This window comes from Phoca vitulina, unplaced genomic scaffold (genome assembly GCF_004348235.1).
Source record: "Phoca vitulina isolate PV1807 unplaced genomic scaffold, GSC_HSeal_1.0 scaffold15, whole genome shotgun sequence".
Taxonomy (NCBI): Eukaryota; Metazoa; Chordata; class Mammalia; order Carnivora; family Phocidae; genus Phoca; species Phoca vitulina.
The window spans coordinates 31,982,082-31,997,484 of NW_022589718.1; positions in this window are offsets into that span (position 1 = coordinate 31,982,082).

A 15,403-nucleotide genomic window follows, 5' to 3' on the forward strand; every position below is an offset into this window, starting at 1 on the left:
GCCCCAAGTCATACAGCAAATAAGTGGCAAAGTTAGGTCATGTCACTATTTATTATTAGCAGCACTAATAAAACATCAACTACTTAGCTGCCTGCCACCTTTTGCAAGTATTAATTCATAGTTCTGTTTCCCAAACATTGACAATAAATTCCTAGTTCAAAAAACTAAAAAAAAAAAAAACAAAACAAAAAAAAAACTAACAACAAACCTATAATAATATATAAGGTCATGAAAACACTAAATTAATTAATTTAATTAGAAGCATATTCATGTGTCATGTAGCATTCACTAGAAAATTAGAAGTCATTATAAAATGCACATTATTGATATATTCAGTAGTGGTTTTTTTTGTTTTGTTTTGTTTTTTAAAGATTTTATTTATTTATTCATTAGAGACAGAGAGAGAGAGGCAGAGGGAGAAGCAGGCTCCCAAGGAGCAGGGAGCCCGATGCGGGACTCGATCCCAGGACCCTGAGATCATGACCTGAGCCGAAGGCAGACGCCTAACCATCTGAGCCACCCAGGCGCCCCTATTCAGTAGTGTTTTATAACTATAATCCATTCGTTTCACTTTTTAATGCATATAAAAAAAAAGGATTAGTAATACACCAATCTTTATTATAACCTCTCAAGCATCCACATAAGATTATGTTTAAAGATACGGTTTTATTTTCTTGCAGGACAAGAAAGAGATATTCTTTAATTAAAGCTCTATTTTTCAGATCAAGATGTTTTAGCTCTTGTCATTGGTCATCTCTCTTTTAGAAAGGAAAAGAAGAAAGATCCAGCTTTAGAGTCCTGCATTTTCTTTCAAATTTTTACTAAAGAAACTAACTACTTTCAAATGGAAATGGGTATTTTTTCTGAGTCATTGGTATCATTAGCAAAATTAGAACTAACCAGAATAAGAAATCCGCTCTTCAAAATCATAACTAATGAAAATCTAAAGCATGTTATTGTCACCAGATTGAATTAGAATTGCCTTCACTGCAGAAGAATCTGAAACTTCAATTAACCTTATATATTTTTAAACTCTCACTTCCGATGTTCTCTCCCTTAACCTTCCCATAGTTAATGATGCACAAGAATCATATTCCCTACACAAACTAAAATATAAATATGCCAGAATCTCATTAAAAACCAATTGGTTGAGCTGTGGATTTGGTCATTATTTAAGTTTAAATCGTAAGCTTCAGATTGAGAAGCAAGGATGGATCCCACGTCTCCATAACCATTCCCCACCCCCTAATTGCAGGGCCTGATTTCTCCAGGATTAACAAGGAGTAAAGAAGGAAAAGGAGGAGAGCAAGAAGGCGACACCCACACGCGCTAGAGACTTGTTACAAACAGCGTGGGCTAGTTTGGAGACGTTTGGAACAAAGGCACTTACTAAGAACTACCAGTGGCAAAACTCTCCCTTGGGATGATCAGGAAGAAACCATAGCCATCTGTATGGGATTGTTTAGATATTTTTCCAGGTAGCTGAAAGCAGATGTCTCCTTTCCTTTCTGTGCCATTAATGTATATTTCATGTATGTCTGGTACTATGAATGAAAACCCTAACTTGAAACACTATAAGCAGTCCCTAAGTTATAAACAGGTTTAGAATTCTAAACACTGTTTTATTTGGAATTTGGAATTTGTTTTCTTTTTTTTTAAGATTTTATTTTTATTTATTTATTTGAGAGAGAGAGAGAGAATGCGCATGTGTACTTTGGAGGCTCAACCGACTGAGCCACCCAGGTACCCCTGGGAATGTTTTCTTTTTTTTATTCCTGGAATGTTTTCTTATAGGAACATCGATATAAGGGGTGCTGAGGATCTACAAGCTAATAAAAAATCTGTTAAGACTATTATGCAAATGGAATATTGAAGATTTGCAACATATTTTTTTTGGAGTGACGTAAATTTTAAAAAAATATTTATGCATCATAAAATAAGACAAATAGAGAATATAGTAAACTCTTAATACACAGGACTTTCCAAAATGGTACAACAGTTGTACATTGATAAAAAATATATGAAACAAATTAACCAATTGAATAAATACATTTTATATGTTATCTTAATGATATAGTGGAGAAAACTAATATTTATAATAGGTAAAATGAGAACTCTGTTGACATTATGAAAAAAACTGTTACATTAAAAGGGTTTAGATGTTCCTTTTTTCTGTCTTAATTTAACACTTACAAAATCCTCACCACATATGAAGTTCTTTGCCAGGTTTTGTGATAATACTAATCCTTAAGGAGCTCACAGTCTTGCCTAGCAGCAGTCTTCGTTTTTTGTTGTTTTTTTTTTTCCCAGAATAATACCAGTAAGAATATATTTTTAGGATTAACAAAATATCAAAAAGGTAACTTGGTTTTTCCAAGTCCTTTTGTTCTTTAAGTGGATTTAAGCTTACCGTCTTTGTACTTCTACCAATAATCCCCTTAAAATGACCTTTTGAAGGCAAGCTATTCTACTCATTTCTGTTTTTTTAACTTTTTCCCAGAATAAATATCATCTGAATTAAAAATGTGTTGATTGACATAAAGCCATTAACACTCGTCAACAGAATTAGGGAAACTGAGTTAGGTACGTTTCTAAACTTTCCCTTTATACATTTCTGTTGTGTGATGTGATATAATGTATATATTACTTTCGTAACTTTAAAAAGCACCTAATGGAGGAGAAACAAAAAAGAGAATCTGCTGAGGCAGGTACCACCAACCTTAACCCTTTCAAATGCGCTGCCATGGCCTTACCAAATATTCAATCTCATAGCTGCCTGCCTTGCACTTCACTGTGACAATGGATGAAGAGAACGGAGTATGAAAATAGTGAGCTACCAGTAGCTTCAGACAACTGTTACTGGTAGGCATTTCTTCATAACGTACTAGTCTCTGGTTTCTCCTAGCTAGCGCTTATCGACCTCTCTCTAAGTGCAGAAACTGTTTTAAGAACTCTGCATTAATGAACTCATGTAATGTTGAGTGGCTTTGTATGGTATACAGGCAAAGGGTTTTTTCTTTTTTTTCTTTTTTCTTCCTGTCTCAATCATTTTCTTGTTTTCTGATTGCTGCTCATTTGCTGTAGAATTCACATTTTGGGGCTCAGAATCATTGTCATCAAAAAAGGATGTTACCCATGTACACTTAGAATATCTTCGATTTATCTCACCACTTTCAATTTTTTTCATTATTATTCCCATTTTTGCATCATCATAATTATATCTACGCTCTCAGTAGCACTTAATTCACTCTACTAAATCCCTTTGTGCTTAAAATAGCCCAATTGGTTTCTGGTCACCAACCCAATGCAAGATAGCTTTCACTCTGCTTTTTATTCTTTCTACGTCTTAGGTGTAGGGCTTCTCCAAGTTCCTCTCAGCTTTCTACTCTCAGTATAATTTCTCTTAGCCTTAGAAAAGTAGCATAGAATGTAGAGTGTGCTGTTCTTGTGGCCAAATAACAAGTTCAAACTCCAGCTCTCCTCCCCATGAGCTACATGACCCTTGAGTGCTCTCATTTAAGTTCTAACTCAGGAGAAAGATTTGCAGCATTTGGCTTGGAGCAGGAATGTAGTCATTTTGGACCTCTGTGTGAGTGACCGGGACCCACACCTAAGCCAGAGGTATGCAGATATGTGGAAAGACTACGTCCATTGCTGAAGTCCTCTATATGCAGATGCATCACTGGATCAGGAAGGGAGAAGGTGGAAAGGGGGCACATGAATAAAGGGGGGGTGGCCTTCAGCATACACGGCAGGGATTACCACTGATGCCATTCTCCTAAGAGAATGGTGGCTACTGCTTTCCCCGGAGACAGGAATAAAGAAAAGAATCCTAGCCCTGGAGCCAGCCAACTCACTTGAAAGTCCAACCAGATGGTCTGTATCTCACGAAGGAAGTGGAACATAAAAACATAGCAACATAATTAAGCAAATAAAAGTAAACTCCCCTTGACTATTTCCAGAAGGGAAGCCTAAGGCTGTAAATAGAACAACAACAAAAGCCTTTCAAAGAGTTCTATAAGCTACAATTCCCTAGTCGTAGGAATTCTTGATCCTCAAATCTTGATTAGTCCTTTCATTCTCTCAAAAAAAAAAAAAAAATACTAATGGAGAGGTAGTGTCAGTCCTACTAGATGCCAGGTGAAAGCCATTTTAGCGAGTAAGACAAAGTGTCCATCTTCATGAAGCTTACAGTCTTGCCAGGAAGAGCAACACTAAAACAAGTAAAGAAGAAAGTAACCTAATTTCATATAAATGCTAAAAATATAGAAGGTAAAGAAACAGAAGGTGCCTAAGTAGGTTGGTCAAGGAAAATGTATCCGTAAAGTTAACAGTTGAGGAGAGATCTAAGTGTGTGGAAGAATAGATTATCCAAAAAATCTGGGGAAAGAATGATTCATGTCTGGGGACAGAAATGAGCTTAGTATGTTCAAAAAACAGCAAGAAGGCAACTGGGGTTGAAATGGGTAGAGAAAGAGAGAAGGAAGAGTGTGGTAGGAGAAGGGATCCTAGAGAAGTAGTTTTCAATCTTGGGTGAATGAACATTGGAACAGCCTTGGGAAGCTGTAAAATGCCATTTGTTCAGATGAGTTAGTATTTTTAAATTTTCCAGTTGATTCTCAATGTGCAGTCAAGATTGAGAATCTGGAAATTTCTTGGCCAAAAAGGAATTGGGTCTAGATTTAATGAGAAGTCCCAGGTAGCTTTTGTTTTGTTTTTATTTTTTAACAGTACAATGTCATTACCTAATTTATTTTTACAAAAGATAAGTCCATTTGCAGCAGGATAGTGAATTGCAGAAACAGGTCCGAAGCAGCAAGACCTGTATGGAAGCAGAAATGCCCCTAATGGGCTGCTATGGCCAAGTTGGGGGGAGGGGAGGGTGGCATGAAAGCGAAGGGCACAGAGAACTGGTGGAAGTGGTTGCACTTGGAATGTTTTCTTAAGAGTCATTAAGAAAGTGCTGATGGGTTGGAAATGGATTTGGGGAAAGAAAATCAAGGCTGAATCCTAGGTTTTTAGTCTGAGCAATTGGGGGAAGGTGATTCCACATACTGAGTCAGGTTTTAAGGTTTTCCAAACTTTGAGCTAGATTAATTTTGAGCCCGAGACCAAACAAAAAAGTTTCCTACTCATTATGCTTCATCAAATGCAATTCCTAAGCATATGTAGACATAATTCATACTGCTTTTCCTTCCTCCACCTGAAGGTAAGCCCAGAGCAGAGCTGGTATTGCTCTCTTAAAGATCAGGGGTGGTAAATGACGAAGTTTTGCATGCTTTTTGGTTTTTGTTTGCTTTTGATTTGGGGTTTTGTGTGTGTGTGTGTTTTGTTTTGCTTTGCTTTGCTTTTGTAGGGAAGGGTTGGAAATGGCTGCGGGTCATGACGTAAATATTCTGAACTATTTGTATTACATTTTCTGGAGCAGAGAATTTGAGCTGACAGAATGGGCTTATGGAAAAATTATTTTTTTTACATCTCTGCCTCTGGCATATTCCTGTTAGACCCTTATACTTAAATCTTGCTGGAGTCCAACTCATGGGATACCTCTACAGCTTTCTTGGCAAGACACAGGTTTTACTGGAAAGATAGAGTAACCTATCAAATGAGCAAGGAAACACTTTATAAACAAAGAGGCTTTAAGCATATGTTTTTCTACTGATAGTTAATCTCCCTTTAGGAAGATGTGCAGGTATCTGTGAAATGGACAGGTACCTTATTTGGCATATCGTGCCTAAGAGCAAGGAGTCATGAGTATACACACGCAGAAATGAGCGCTAACGTCTACCAGGAACTACATTAATAGCAACTAGCCCCAAATTGGAAACAATGCAACTGATACTACAATGGATAAATGGTACAACAGTATGTTTCACATCAATTAAAAAGAAAGAACTATGGCTCCCTGCAATGATGTAGATGAATCTCGCAGGCATGTTATTGAAAAAAAGAAGCCAGACACAAAAGCACACAGACTGTACAGACTCGTTTGTACGAAGGTCAAGGACGGGCAAACTATTCCTTTATTTTTTTTTTTAAAGATTTTATTTATTTATTTGAGAGCAAGAGCGAGATAGCGAGAGACAGAGAGAGAGGGTGCGGGAACATGATGCAGGGTGGGGTGGGGGGGCAAGGGAGAGGGAGAGGCAGACTCCCCACCGAGCAGGGAGCCCGATGCGGGGCTCGATCCCAGGACCCCGGGATCATGACCTGAGCTGAAGGCAGACGCCCAACGACTGAGCCACCAGGCGCCCCAACAAACTGTGAAGTTTCTACAGCGGGAACAGATGCATGTAGACTGAGTCCAGGGTATATAGTCTTAACTACTCTGCTCCGCTTCTTATGCACCAAGACGCCAAGAATAAGTCTTTGACTCTTGACTCCCCTTATTAATAAATCTTACCTTTGCTTGCACTTGCTCAGATGTACTTTTTAAGCATGAATCTATATCAACTAATACACATGAAAGGTTTGCGCTCTTCTAATTAGGCTCTGGGTTTAATGGTACAGTACTTCAGCTCTGTATTTCCAGCCAGAGTCTGGGATGTCTATAATTTCTCAAAGGAACTGCATTGTCCTGGGGGGTATGGTGGGAGGCTTGGGCTTTCAAAATCATTCGGATGGGAAGAGTCACCTGCAAGTCTTCCACTTGACACACTCAAATGTGTCATGACACTTCCTATTTGTCACTATTAAATAATCTCTTCTACTCTGGGAATAGTGGCTCAGATAGTTACTACTTAATCACTTCATGCCCGATAATGTATATGTCATACCTATCTATGTTCATGGAATGAGTTTTTAAGGTCATCTACTCCATTCCCAAGCCTTAAAATTATTACATTTACTTCATGTCAGATAAATGAGAATGTTTATAACCAAAACACCAAAGAAGGTAACTTCTAATATCTAAGATTGAATAACCTCATTGTCAAGAAATGTTTCATGTTTAAATAACCTAATCCCTTAGACTTCATCATGACCAGGTTTTTTCTTTTTTTTTTTTTTTCAATTTCTCCTCAAAAATAATTGACCTTGAAATTTCATCAAACCTATTAAAAGGGATGAAGAACTTTGGAAGATGGAATGAAGTTTTAGTGACCGAGAATGAATTATTTAAGTAATAATAACTTTTAAAGAAGTTTAATAAGATCAAGCAAGTTATATATATGTGAGATTATGACCTAATAGAATATATACTCAAATGAGTTGGTCACAGTGTTGCAAAGTCATATCTTTGTATTTTCAAAAAATAAACAAAAATGATGAAGTGATCCTTTATGCTCCTCAGAGCCCTATTTTACCAATAGGGTAACTTTCATAACTAAGATGGACCTAGAAAATGTGGAAAGTTCAGATAATAGTAATATGATTATTATAGGGTTTGAAAGACATAGATAAGCACTTCTAAGATCGAGGAGTACTTCATAAAATTTATCATTTGTATAAATGTCAAGTAACTGTTTCAGATAATTTAGTTTTGGCCCTGAGGAAAATTTTCTTTTGTTCATCTTTCCAACTAGTAATAAAGTGATTATATACATTTTATGTTAAAATTTTAGCTTAAAATCTTTCCTTCAGAGGGGATTATGTCTTTTACTACATTGTAATCTTGGTGATTACAATTTTTCCTAGGAAAAATATGTGGGGTTTTTTTTTTTTAGTGTGTTTTTTTTTTTTTAACCTAAACTAGTACTTGGATAGATGCTTCTAATTCATGAATAGGTTAACCCATGAGTAACCAACTCATGTTTGGTAACATTTAATTGAGTTTGAAGCTGCCTTGGCCCCTCTAGCCAACCCAGTAGTCTTTAAACTTTAGCAAGCACCTTTAGCCCATGTAATTGATTAACCAACCTTGTTTTGTATATTTATAGATCATGCATTCTTTCCGAGAAAGGAAAGAGCACTTCTGCATGTCATGAAACAGAAACCAGACCTTGTTGTATAACTCTCAGACACTAAGGACCAGACCTCCAAGCACAAGCTCTGAGCACCGGGATGATATCTGTCACTGGCACCATGGAGTCTGCATGTAATCAAGAAAAGTTACAGACCACTGTACTCCCTTTACTAATTAACATCCCTACACCCCTTTAAAAATCCTTGGACCAGGCAGAAACCTTAAAGTTGACCTTTAGACAGCAGTCTGCCTTCTCCCCAGGTGGACCAGCTTCCTGAATAAGGCTCATATTCCTTTCCAATCAAAACAGGTCTCTTGAGGAAAGAGCAGCTGAACTTGGGTCTTGGTAACAAGTTCACCTCCTATATTGCAGAAGGAATTTAAAATGCATTGGAAAACACCACGATTCAGCTCTTAAAGGATGCTAATAATACTGGTTTTCTTGCATTTTCCCAATGATTATGCAAGTTGCATCAATTTAAAAGGTAGGGGATGTGGCATGGAGTGTTGGTCAAGTTCAACAGAATCATAGAGGTAGAAGGAACTTTAATGATCCAGTTTACATTTAATAGGGTGCCTGAGTTATGATAAGCAGTACCAAGTGAGTGTCTATGGCTTTGATCTATTTCACACACTCCTGGAAAGATTTATTTATGTCTAAACCCAAACTTCCTTTTTGTGAGCAAAATCCATTTCCTCTTGTGCTATCTTCAGGGTATATATGTTTGTGGAGACTTTTGTCCTTCATTTTTCAAAACTTTTTAAAATGTGTCTGAGTATAATTTAGGTAACCTTCCTAATCAAACCCACTCTGTTCTCTATACTCCAGTACCCATTTTAGTAATTAGTGATTTAGTAGCTAAATGATTCTGTTGTCTTTTACTTAATAATCTTCCAAATTGCTCTGCTCAAGTTCTTTGCAAAGTATGAAAAGCTTTGACTTATAGAAAAATAACTTCACCTCTTTGGTTGGTTATTTAAGAAGAAGAGAGGCCCCACATGTGTGTTATGTATTTGTTCATTTTGAATCCTGATTGTTTATGAGATCCCAATTAGATATATTCTATAATATGTTATAGACTAACATCAAATAATAGTTTGGAGGCAATATAATTTAGGATAGAAGGATGTAGTTTCTGGAATCAGACATTATGAATTTGTATTCTGACTGTACCATTTACTAGTTATGAGAATTTGGGCAAGTTCCTTAACCTCCCTGGGTCTCATTCCCTCATCTGTACTGTGTGGATAATAACAGTGTTGAGAGGATTAGTAAATTAACACATGAAATGCTTAGAACAGTGCTGGGCTCACAGTGAGTACACAATAAATGGTAGCTACTCATCATCACGGTCATTGTTGTGCACATAACATAACATATTGACACGCTTAGGCACCAAAAATATCACACCTGCTAGTACATTCCCTAATTGGAAACAAAGCTCATGCCCAAGTAAGGACAAATGAAACAACAACAAGAAATTCCCTCTATTGTGGAGGGTCTGACCCGACAACATGTCCCTTCGTACAAACATCAAGTCTCCTTGGATAATTTCCATGACTACTCATTTTTTCCCAGGTAGTTTCATAACATAACATAGGGATTATATATACATGTATATTCATTTCAAGTACTTTTAAGATTCACTCATTCAGGAGATTCTCTCCCATCTCCCATTTTCAAAAGAAATAATCCACACAAAGGGAATGGCCAAAGTCACTAAATATTCATTTTCCTTATACTTTTCTCAATCAATCTGCCACTTTTTTGTTGTGAAGAAGAAGGGCTATTTACCATCACTGAACAGCATGGTCTGACTTTGGTAAAACTAATTTTCTAAGTCAAATAATGAAAGCTCTGACACCAAGTAGCAGTAATTTTCATTTTTCATTTGTCTACACTGTGAGGTACAAAAGCATGTAATAAAATTATTTTGTAAAGTATTCGAAATGAAAAGAACAGAAAGAGTTAGTCTCAAATTTAACAGCTGTCCACAGTTTAAATTTGAAAATAAGAGGTGTAGTTTGTGTTTCAAATCTTTGTCAATTTAGAATTTTTGTAAATTTCCCTTTCTCCTTGCTGCTGCTCATTTTTTGTCTCATGATCTTCCCCTTGAAAACAGTTGGAACTGAGAAAGGGGTGTGTCTGAGCACAGCAATGACTAAGGTGAAAAATCCTGTTGCTTTCTCCTCTTTCACTCCGCTACGGACAGAACGATGAGGCTCATCACCACCTCTGCTGTCGAACTCAGCCCTTACAGATCACCTGGCTTTTCCTCTCATTGTTCGGAGAGATGAAGAAAGTCAGACGGCTGACCTGCAGATTTGTCCCTTACGCAAATCATTTGAAGAAGATGGAACAGCTTCATTCTCTGTAACTATTTTGTTTTATTTCGCTCAAAGAAAATGAGATGACCGAACAATTTTTTTGTCTGGCTTTATTTTGGCCACTGTGATAATTGAAAGTGTAGAACCAATCAATGACACCTCTGGCTAAAATTTATTTCTGCAGACTATCCCAAAGGAGTGATTTCTGAAGAATAATATGCAGCCTTCAATTTACTTTATCACAGCTGGATATGAAGTTAAATCCCCGGCTGGAATTTAACCACCCAGAGCCAAGCACCAGATGGCTTATCTGCACCTCAACCCGACAGCTGTGTCCTGAAATGCACAGCTGGTCTTCACATTTGAATGACAATATTTAAATGATAACATTATGTAATGCAGAAAAATGTGTTTGGGTAGCATGGGTCTTGAAAACTAGATTGCACAGTTGCTCTTAATAGTAAACGCACAGGCTCAACGGCTAATTCACATTCCTTCTATTTGTGTTGATGGGTCTTGGCTGGAGATAAGAGTTTACCGCCACATGGAACCATTCCAGCGCCATTCATATTGTACTGCTATCTGCCCATAATGACTCTCCTGGGTACTCACCATGTTAGATTTCCCTTCACATAAAAATAAGCACAACATAGTTTTCATTGTGAAGCTGGAGACTTTTAAAATTTTGCGATAATTGATAGATAGTGCATTCTGCCAAGATGGAGGAATTAAAAGGTACTTGGTAGAAAGCAGCTGCTATAGAAATTCTTCAACAATTTGGGGATTTTATTATTCATTTCCTAGTTGAGTCACAAATATCACCAGATGATGAACATAACAAAATTAATACCAAATTTCAGCACCTAAACACAAACAAACAAACAAAAACCTGCAGGAAGGGCAACTCTCAAGGAAAATGTGTTTTTGAGTACACTTCAGACGTGAATGAAAAAATTTGACATATTTCGAGTGAGTGACAAATGAATGATGTGCAAGACTTGAACTAATCAAATATAGAGAGGTAAGTTTTCTATTTTCACAATTTGACCGGGGTTCCCTATGCCGCTGTTCAAACTTTGATGAATGTATGCACCACCCCAGTGACACAAAGAAAACATATCCTCAATATATATCCAAAGTCGTTGTGGATACAAGAAAACCAAAACATTCGTTTAGTAGAAAGGAGACCTGGATAGATCATCTCACTGCTACTTTTAGTCATTTAACCGCTGTAAACTTCAGTTCCTTCACCTGAAATATGGGGGCCCTCACGGGAGGGCCTGTGCGTGAACTGCTCTGAGACACAGGAAGGTGTTCCAGCCCGGAAGGAACACGCCTGAGCAGAGAACAGAGCCCCTGCATGCCTTTCAGCCTCCAAAGGATAAAGGGCCATAAGTCAGCCCCCCACCCTGATTTAGTCTCCCAAACTGATCACCAAAAAAGTCACTCAGAGTAAAGGAGTAGAGAGGCCGAGGGTTCAGTGAATACCCTCAACAGGGAAGGAAATAGGAGCAGTAAGGAAAAAGGATCCCTCTGAATTTCCTCAGCTTTTTTTTTTCATCTTCCAGTTGACTTAGCCAGGCGTGTTTGGCCAGCCAGGCACTGGACTCCTCTTTGGAAGAAGATACCACAGTTTAGCAGGACAGTCTGGCTTCTACTTCTCCTCCTGAGACCACTGTGAGCAATAAGCATGTCACCCTCATTAAGAATCAGAAATGTGTCGGAGCCCTCCAGTCAGGAAATCAATGCCAAGGTCACTCAGTATCCAAAGTCAAAAATGTATTCCTTATCCCATTTCTCATCCTGAGTTACGCCTGGCCACATCGTCCAAAACAACTTGGTAAGGAACTTCAGTCCTTTCTTCCTCTAACACCACACAGGAAACCCTTAGCAAGTCTGCACATTCTTCCTTCAAAACCTACAATCTCACCATTTCTGGTCACCTTCACCCAACCCATCGGTGCATCCCATCGGCGCAGACCCATCCTGCTGCTTCATTTTCCTCTGGGGGCTTCCGCTGCTCTTCAGCATCCCATCTATGTGGTCAGTCCTTTAGGGAAGTCTCACCAGCATAGGGATTTGTCTGTTGAGTTCACCTCAGTATCTAATAATACATAAAAACCTTCCTGACACATAAAAAGCAACCAATAAATATTTTTGAAAAGAAGAAAGGGGGGGGGAGATGGGGGTAGGGAGAAGAGGGCAGGGAAAGAAGGAGGGGGAGAGAGAGGGAGGGAGACAGGGAGGGAGGGAGGAAGAAGTAAGGAAGACAGGAGAAAAAAAGGAAAGCAACACCTGCTGGGGATCCTAAGGCTAAAGCTGCCCCAGGTTGTAATTTCCCCTCTTCAGTTTAAGGAGTGAATCTACCATAAAGCCCAGAATGCAGTAGTCAGCAGTATGTGAAAAGCACTGTTGTAATTTATTACAACCTCCTTATTTTCCAACTTTCTAGTCCTTAACTTCCACAAAAAGAGGCACTCTACCTTCACCAGAATTTCCAGTCTCTCAAAACCTTCCACTTACCAAGTGTTAACCCTCCATCAAACACACACACACACTCTCTCTCTCTCCCAGCTTAGGGCTCAGTCTGGACTTTGCCATTATCAGCAATACCAGTAAATTCCCCATCAAACCAAGTAGACTCCCTCTCCAAATAGGGATAATTCTCACTTTCTGCATTATAATTTAGGCTCCTTAAAAACGATACTGGAGGAAGGCAAGATTGCGATAATTAGGATTCACCAATATCAGGCTCTCTGATTTAAAACGGACCTTCGTTCATGCTCCCCAATCTCTGTTGTTCAATTACTGCCATCTTTATGAGACTTCCCATAATGAATCCTCTAAATCCCTCACCAATTTCTCGTCACCAATTCCATTTCAAACCTGCTAGAATCTTGGCAGGCGATTTCTACTACTAGAAAAGATCAAGATTATCAGGCAGTAAGTCCCCCATTTCCCTTTAATCTCTTATTCTCAAAAATAACCATCTTTTTATCCCAGAGGGAGAATTGCCCTTTTCCTCTCAATCTCCTGCTGAGCGCCATAGTCATAATTCTGAGGTTGAATGAGGTGCCTTTGATCCTTGAGATCTAAATAAGATTGGCTCGAACTCCATATTTACACTCTGCTGAAGTCCAAAGTCCTTCAAAAAGTTTCTAGAAATTTACAAAGGTCTTGAATTCTCAAGGCTGCCTCAGTAGCCGACCTCTCTCTCTGTGTTATTCCTATTATGTACTACACCGACCCAGAAGTGACATCTGGACTTCAAAACAAAAAAGGAAAGGAAAGAAAAAAAAGCGTTGTTGAGTCTCACTGAAAAGGCCCCAAGTGACATCATTCTGGCCAATGAGAAGGAAGCAGCATTCTGCTGGCAGGATCTGGGAATGCTTCCGTTTTCCCGCTAATGAGGGTGGGCTGGGGCTGAGAGCAGCCCTTCCTCTCACCCCCTGGGTCGAATGTGGATGTGTCTGGAACAACAGTAGCTGACTTGTGACCATAAGGCAACAAGTAAGTTCTGACATTTTAGAGCTACTGAACCAATGCCGACAGTTTTTACACTTACCGTTTTGTGAAAAAAAAAAAAAAAAAAAAAAAAAAGGTAAATCCTTTTTTTCTAAAACCACCAACTTTTCTCTTCTTTGATACTGCAAGCACTTAAAGCTGCTACAAAGTTTTAGAATCACAGTGATCATAACACTAAACCTATGACTTTCAGACTTCAGAGATGTCTGATCTAAGCCTTTATTACAGAGCCGTCTGGGAAATAGAGCACCTACGCCGGCAAGTGCCATCAGGGCTAGAGATGCAGTGATGGGCGAGTCAGTTCAGTTACTTAGCCCTGCGCCCAGGAGAAAATGGTAAAGATGGTGGGAGGGGGCAAAGCCCCTTCCTCGGAGTGAGACTTCATGTGATACCATCATGCCCTCAAACCACCTGACTCCTTGAGTTTGACCTGAATACGGAGACTGGCCTAATCTCTAAATCTGCCCTGATTCTTAGGAAACGCAACTATTAGTAATAGACTGAACTTAACTGCTCACCCACCTGAGCCGTGCAAGAGTCCCAAATTCCTTCTGTTCACCTTCACCCATGATCCAGCGTGACACTATTTTAATTGCTACAGTCTATCGTATAAACTCAGTGTGATGCCGGAGAGATTAATTCTGAAAAATTATTTATATATAAAGACCTACAATTTAAAAGGCAGTAGAAAATAGATTTTGGTTCAGTCATACAGGAATTTTATATCTCCATTAAAAGTGATGTTGTATGAGCAGTTAGGGGTTTTCTGGGATGCTCAGAATATTATATTTGTTGACATGAGTGGTGATTATATGGGTGTTCATTTTATGCAAAATTCTTTAAGCTGTATATTTATGTTTTATGTGCTGTTCTAGATTTATATTACATTTCACAATATAAAGGTTTAAAATAGTATAAAGAATATTAGTGACATGCAAAGAGCTTAAAGATACCTTAAATAAAAAAGCAGGTTACACGGGCGCCTGAGTGGCTCAGTTGGTTAAGTGACTGCCTTTGGCTCAGGTCATGATTCTGGAGTCCCGGGATCGAGTCCCGCATCGGGCTCCCTGCTCAGCAGGGAGTCTGCTTCTCCCTCTGACCCTCCCCCCTCTCATGTGTTCTCTCTCTCCTCTCATCCTCTCTCTCAAATAAATAAATAAAATCTTAAAAAAAAAAAAAAAAGCAGGTTACACAACAACGAATAGAACGTCAAGATTTTTCACCAAACAGATATCATGTCAGATATCTGACATGTTAAAAGGTAGGTGATCTTCTATAAGGGTTGGCATACACAGAGATCGTTGAAGAAGATGTACATTTCTAAAACATGGAAAAATAAATACTAAGTCACATGTAAGATAATCTTTTCTTATAAATCTTCATATGAACCACCGGGAAGTAACAGACTAGTTGGATAGGTATACACAGGATACATCTGTTCATTGGAATATTTTTCCATTTAAATTATGATCAGCATAAGACTTATTTTGAACAGTGAGAGGACTCACTGTAAGTCATCGTTGTTTTGGAATTTTGCTTTTATTGTTAAATTTCTTCATTAAAATCATCTGTGACACTAGTTAACAATGTCAAAGCAGTGTTTAAAGTGGTCAGAAGGTACCGTGAATCTTGTTCTATTGCCCTAGG